This window comes from Calidris pugnax, unplaced genomic scaffold (assembly GCF_001431845.1).
Source record: "Calidris pugnax isolate Ruff unplaced genomic scaffold, ASM143184v1 scaffold349, whole genome shotgun sequence".
Classification (NCBI taxonomy): Eukaryota; Metazoa; Chordata; class Aves; order Charadriiformes; family Scolopacidae; genus Calidris; species Calidris pugnax.
Window position 1 is genome coordinate 268,401 of NW_015091088.1, and position 6,608 is coordinate 275,008.

Here is a 6,608-nt window from a genome sequence, read left to right on the forward strand (position 1 = left end):
GGGGGACACAGAGCGTACCCCCGGTCCGGTGGCGGCTGGGGAGGGCGAGAGGCTGGGGCTGGCTGCCGGAGGGAGCTGCCGGTAATGGAGAGAGAGGCTGCTGTGACAGAGGTGGCGATTTTTAGCAGAAAGAAAACAAGATCGGCTGCTCGCCTGCGCCGTTTCCCTGAGATGCAGCGAGGACCAGGAGATCAGATTATTATACAATTATTTTTTTTATTTTTTTTTTATTTCTTTAAAGGTGTAAGATATCGAGATGCTGAACGCATATCTTTCTTCTAGTGATGGCTTGGAGTTAAAAACCACGTAGATCTTGATATGCAACCTAAATTTGGCATCAGGAAATGGGAAATTGCATCTTTAAGCAGAGTACAATCAAAAATGAATTACAATAAATCCTATATAATTGCATAGGTCATTCTCTTTAATGAGATTTTATTAACCTGACTGTCAAGCTTTTGAGTCAGGCAGATATTTTATCTTCTTCAACTGATAAAAGTGTCAGCTATAAACCACCATATAAATATTCATAAATCTACACATCTGTGGCAGCCTATCAGCATCATTCTTTTGGACATTAAAAGCATTCTAATTACTTTCTGTCTAGCAGAGCTGAAATGCTGCCTGTTATAGTATGTGCTTGGCAGGCATGATTGCTTTTGTTTGCCATCACAAATAGCAGCATCCTATTTTATATACTGATGGTCCAGAATATATTCAGGGTTTGACTGAACAGGATGAATATTATGAAGCACCATCTGGTTTTGATAACATCGGGTATATTAACTCATCTGTTAATTTTTGACACATCATTGATTTATTTATTTAGAAAAATTGGATCCTGTTTTGGTATGTTGCTGTTTGCCTTTGTAACAAATGTGATGACATTTCCTTACTAAACAGGGAGATATGCTAGTTAATAGGATATATGGCTATGTTTTAAAGCCTGTTTTCACTCAGAAGCAGCCGTGTACTGGATGAATTTATCCTGCCTTGTTACAAATAATTCAAGTACTTTACCAGAAAAGTTTAATACTTGAATAGATTAGCCTGAAAATTCAGGGCTCTGACGCATAGTCCCGTGATCCGTGGCAGAAGGTCATTTTTTCTCGAAATACTTCCTAATTTTAATGCCCAAGTGATGGTATTTCAGTATTTTTTTGTGGCCCACAATCAAAACGCTGCTGCTGATAAATGCAACACCTCCGTTTCTTTACAGAAGCATGGGATGCCATGGAGAACACTCAGCTGGCTGGTAGATGATACACAAGGCCGTATTCCCAACAAAGCCCTCTGAGCTTTGATGGGCAGAAGTTTGGACATTCTCCTGCCCCTGTAGGCTGTGCTAACCAGGAGCTGGAGCAGGCTTCAGAGCTTGTCGTCAATTTCAGTCCTGTGCTGAAAAAGATAGTGAAGGAACTGGTGTTGGTGCACTGAAGTTCTGTGAAGTCCCCGTCCCATCACCAGCATATCTAGGGCTTTACTTTTACTTTAGATTCCTATGTGGGTCCCAACGTACCCTTCTCACAGCTAAGTCTAAAGTACTAAGCGAAACAGAACAGGAGAAAACAAACCAAAAACTTGCCACATCGTGCCAAAGTGGGATTTTGTACAAGTTGTTACCAGAGGCTGCTAAAGCAAGGGGCAAGGTGTAGCCCTCCTGGGTATTGAGAACCATGAGGGAACGGGTGCTTTGCTGATCTGTGAACCTGTCCTTCCTGCTCCATGATGGAGAAACACCAGGTGCCTTGTGTTGGAGGAGCTGTAGCACCAGGAAGCTGAGCAGGGAGCTATGGAGAGCGAACTAGTTGGGACCTCAAGGCTGGCTGTGTGGGAAGTACTTCCATCCCATCATCCAGAGCCCTGAAATCCTCTTAACAAATGTGTGAGCCAGTTTAATAGTGCAGGCTGCTGCTGGCGAAGTAGTGCTGGGGTTTTGCTCCTGGAAAGTGGGAGTATTTGTGTGTGCTCCATGCTTGGAGCTCTGCGCTTTGCCCAGCACCCGGGGGGTCTCTGCCCACCTGGTTCCCACCAGCAGCAAGGGGCAGGGGCTGGGCCCTTTCCAGGACACCTCTTAGCCAGAGGTTCATCTCCCAAGTGGTGGATGTTGCAGGAGTGGAAGGATCCTTCCCTTAGCAGGTATCCAGCTGCAGGTCCACTGGATTGTTCTCCACAAGGCGGACAGTCACCATCCATGGCTTGCACAGTTTTCCCACTTAGCTCAGCCGTAGCACTTGGCTGGTGCTTACTCGAGTGAAAGGGTGGAGGGCTGTAGATCACAATTTTGTGGAGATACCTGTTTTATAAGTTCAGTTTTGGAGATTCCCCCCTTTTTGCTGATACCTCTACACTTGTGTGGTGACAGTGAGCAAGCTGGCCACCGTTTCTGGGTTGTCTGACTCTGTGCTAGCACCTTAAACGCTTAATGCAGTTGACACTTAAACTTCAGGTGTGATGTTTCTGGCCCCCTGGGATTCAGAGCACCAAGTTTGCTTTTGAAAGCGGGCACACGGCCACGAATAAGGATGCTTCCATGTTTTTCAAGCTTTTTGTAATGATTAGAGCTTTTGCCAAGAATGGGTTGTTTCTTCCTCAGTCCCTCTTTAAGAAGTCTTCAGACTCCAGAAGAATTGTGGAGAGAGAGCTAATGGGAAGGAGGAAAAACAAGTGTTCTCCACCCTGTCCCATGGTGAGGAAAGACCTAGCTCAAGATGCCATCTTATAGGGAAAGATCCTGCATGAGAAATGTCATCTTACAACTAGAAAGGTGGAGCTGCACTGCAGCACAAGCCTTCTCTCTCCTCTGGTGAATAGTGGTTGCTCAAACCACCACTGCTGCAGAGTAAGCCACACAAATGGATGCATTCAAAGCACCAGCAGATTCCCATTTTCTCCTGTAAAATATTAATTCTTTATTAGTCTACTCAGGTTTTCCTGGTACAAAAAGAATGTTTGTCTTTGGTAGCATGTACATTAAACATTGTCATGGTCCACCAAAGAAACTCCTTTTCCTTGGGAAAGCATGAGATAGGCTTTACAATGTGCCTTTAAATTTAAGATGGACTTTCCTGGAAAGCAGAGAAGGAAGAGCAGAGCTGTCTTAGAGGTGTTACCCCAGTGCCAGCAACCTGGCTTGTTTAACAAGAGTTAATCAAGCTCTACCATGTCTAGACAGAAAACAAAATTTAAGTGAACAGAGAAGGTGAAGATCATCATTTTGGCTTTAACTGAGAAGTTGGGAACCCTCATCTGGAAGTAGATCTGTCACATCACTACTGAAATGGCCAAACACTTGTAGTCTTCATCTGCTGGACTGTCTCAGTGATCTTCATGAAAAATGCCCGAGAAAACATCGCTTAGTCAGGATGGAAGGTGTCAGATGCTCTCAATTTTATGACTTGGGCATAAATATTTGCAGCAGTGTTCATATCTAAAAACATAATGACAAAGTTTACATGCATGGAGCAAGCCATATGGGAGGTTCAGAGCTGCTTCGCCAGGATCTAAAGTAATAATAATATGATGATAATCCAACAAATGAAGAAATACAAATCATTAGGTGAGAGGACTGGAATACTGGAAGGTGAAGAGTGAGATGATGGAAACTGCCAAGGAACCTGGACTTTCGAATCTTCCAGAAAGTTAAATACCAATGAATACATTCCCTGCAGGGGAGAATGTACAGTATTCAGACCTGCTCAATAGTTATAAAGGTGACTTTTTAAACCATCTGCCCAAGATCACAAAGGAAACTGTGGAAAAGCCACGACCTGAATCCAGAGCCATTGAGACCCAACACAATGCCTTATTAATAAAGCTGTCTGGTCTAAGTATTGAAAAGATCCTGGGGTGTGGGAAAAGCTGATGTTATACCTGTCAATCTTTCCAGATATCTTTTCTGATGCGTCAGTCTAAGTTGCCAGGTTGTGTTTCAAAAGTTTGCTCTTACTAAACCCCTGATTTTAGTCTGACAGTTGGATAGCTAAGAAACCCCACAGTTCAGCATCAATGAGAAAAAGGTGTAAAGATGAATGCTTTATGCAGGAGTTGGTACCTGATTTGCCATGTGATACCGTCTTCTGGTTGCTTGCACTCTCTAATAATCTAGTTAGGAATACTTATACTTTTAGCAATTTGATCCTGATCTATTAGCAGTTTATGGGCCTGATCTGGCAAGTCCACCCTCAGGCAAAAGTCTAGTTAAAGTCGATGGAAGTTCCATGAGACTAAAGACTGCGGGGCCTAAGACATTAGAATTACATGGTTGGTGAGCATCGTAATAAGGAAAAGGAATATCACAATAAGGCTTTAATAAACTGTTTACACTGTTTTAGCCCGGTGCAATCATTTCAACAGAATCCTCCTTTCCTAGAAAATATATACATTACATTAAATCAATTAAGAATCATAGATCAGTGGTTATTCAGTAATGTTCACATAAAAAAAAAACTTTTTGTCATTTCGTAGTGATTAGATGTTGCACAGTCCTTGCATTTCTAATTACAGTGAGTCCATAAAAGCCGAGATCCCAATTTCTACGTTATATGCTAAATGGGCAGCATTTGTTTTTATTTTTTACCCATCACAAGAAATAACCGCAGTTATCATTCTCATTTAGGGTTGTTCTGAGTGTGGGTACGTGTACCAGCTCTGGTGGTGTAGAAGTTGCTTCAAAGTGGTACCCGCTTCAGCACAGAGCCAGATGTTTCCAGAATGTGTGCTGAGAGCATCCTTTGCTGTTGCTGCCCAGTGGTACCCTGGAAAAAAAGCTTTTGCAAATCTTTCTGCTAGCATTGCAGAATAGCCCTGCCTTGTCATGACTTCCATTTTTATATCTTTGAGTATGGGTTAAAGTTAAGAAAAAAACAGTAATTGCTGTTATTGTGTCTTTGTAGTAGATCTGATACTGAACTGAAGATTAAATCAATACTGTCATTTCTGTATGAAATTTCAGTTACATTTTAAGCCATTATCACAGTGAATGTGCCTAATGCATTCAATTTTACAACAAAACTAATCATTAATTTTATCTTTACTGATGTTATTGCGTATTATAGCATTCTTCAAAACTGGTATTTGAAATGTCAGGTTACTTTTTTGCCATACTTTAGGAGAAACCATAATATTAGAATAACATCTCTTATACTGATCTAATCCCTTTTCAGTTGTTTCATTCATATTTTTTCCCCTTGCAACAAGGATACGCAAAGAATGAGTAACTGTTTTGTCAACAGGGACCATAATGATTAAAATACAAACAGTAAATATGACTTCAGGTCTGGAATCGGATTATAGGATTAAAATGAATGTAAAAACTGCTCTGTAGTAGGATTGCAAAGTTCCAATCAATATCATCCTGTAATAATTTTAAAGGGAAATGTAGAAAGTAAAAAATAAGGCAAAGAAAGCCCCAACTTGAAGTTGTTAGGGATGCTTGAGTTTCTTGATTTTCTTTTGGTTTATCAGGAGGTCCCAGCTAGAAAGCTGCGATGTCACCAGAGTTCCGTTCTTTTAATTTCTGTTACACTTGTGCTGTGTTATTTTGCATGTGCATAGTAAGGTTAAAGGCAGTTGGCCTTAGGAGGATGCAGTTAAAGGGAAGGAGGGAGAGCAGGAATGGAGGCTACAGAGAACCCATCACCTCGCTGGCACCCACTTGTGAAGGGGACAACGGCACCGGTGCCTTTCTGCCCTTCTGAGTTTGTCATGTGGACAGAGGGTGTTGCTTCATGTTTTGGATCAAAGATGTGTTGGAGAAATCTGCCCTGGTTTGGCTGAGCCCATCTCCAAAGGTGGGGTGTGGTACCAGCCCTTAGCACAGGAGGCTGGTTGGGGGGATGCCTTAAGTGGTCTTGGGGCCACCCCGATCCTTCTCATGCCAGTGGGCTCACCCTGCTTGCCTCCCTGGGCACCCTCCTAGCCCAGTATGGCACCTTTTCTTACTCTGTCCACCTCACGTCCCTGTTCCTATGGTCAAGTCGTCAGAAGATCACGTCCTCGGGGAGGTCTCCTTGGGCTGCGTTTGCGACTGAAAGCATTTGCATGCTGCTTCAGCCTTGCCCTCTTTGCAGAGATCTGGAGGATGGCAACATGCAAATTAGTGTTGTTTCAAATATTCTTCAGGCCAGCTGTACTAACCTCAGTATGAAGTACATTTTCCACCAGAAGGCATATCTTCTGGATCATGGAGAAGTACCGTGAGAAGTGCCACCTCTTAAAGGACCAAATTCTGAATGTTTCTGTTCTTTATTTATTATCAATGTGATGAGGCTGTGTTTTCATCTCTAGTGATGAAGTTAAGATAGATGGAGGTCTGGGGTGCTTCATCTCATGCATCTGTAGCAGGTTGCCTTTTCAAAAGTAAATGCATTTGTCACTTTCTAAAAGTCAAGCCTGCCTGAGAAGAGCTCTCCAAAATTGGCAGCGCTTAAACCTACCAGACTCTTTTTTTTTATCTCCTGCAAAATGTTAGTTACATCTTTTTAGGCACCTAGAGGAACTCAGCTGTGAATAAGCTAAATTTTTTTTTAAAGGCATTATTTTTATCGGGGAACCTAACAGGTCATACCATAAATTAGAGCCAAATGTCATGGTCATTTTCCATCTGG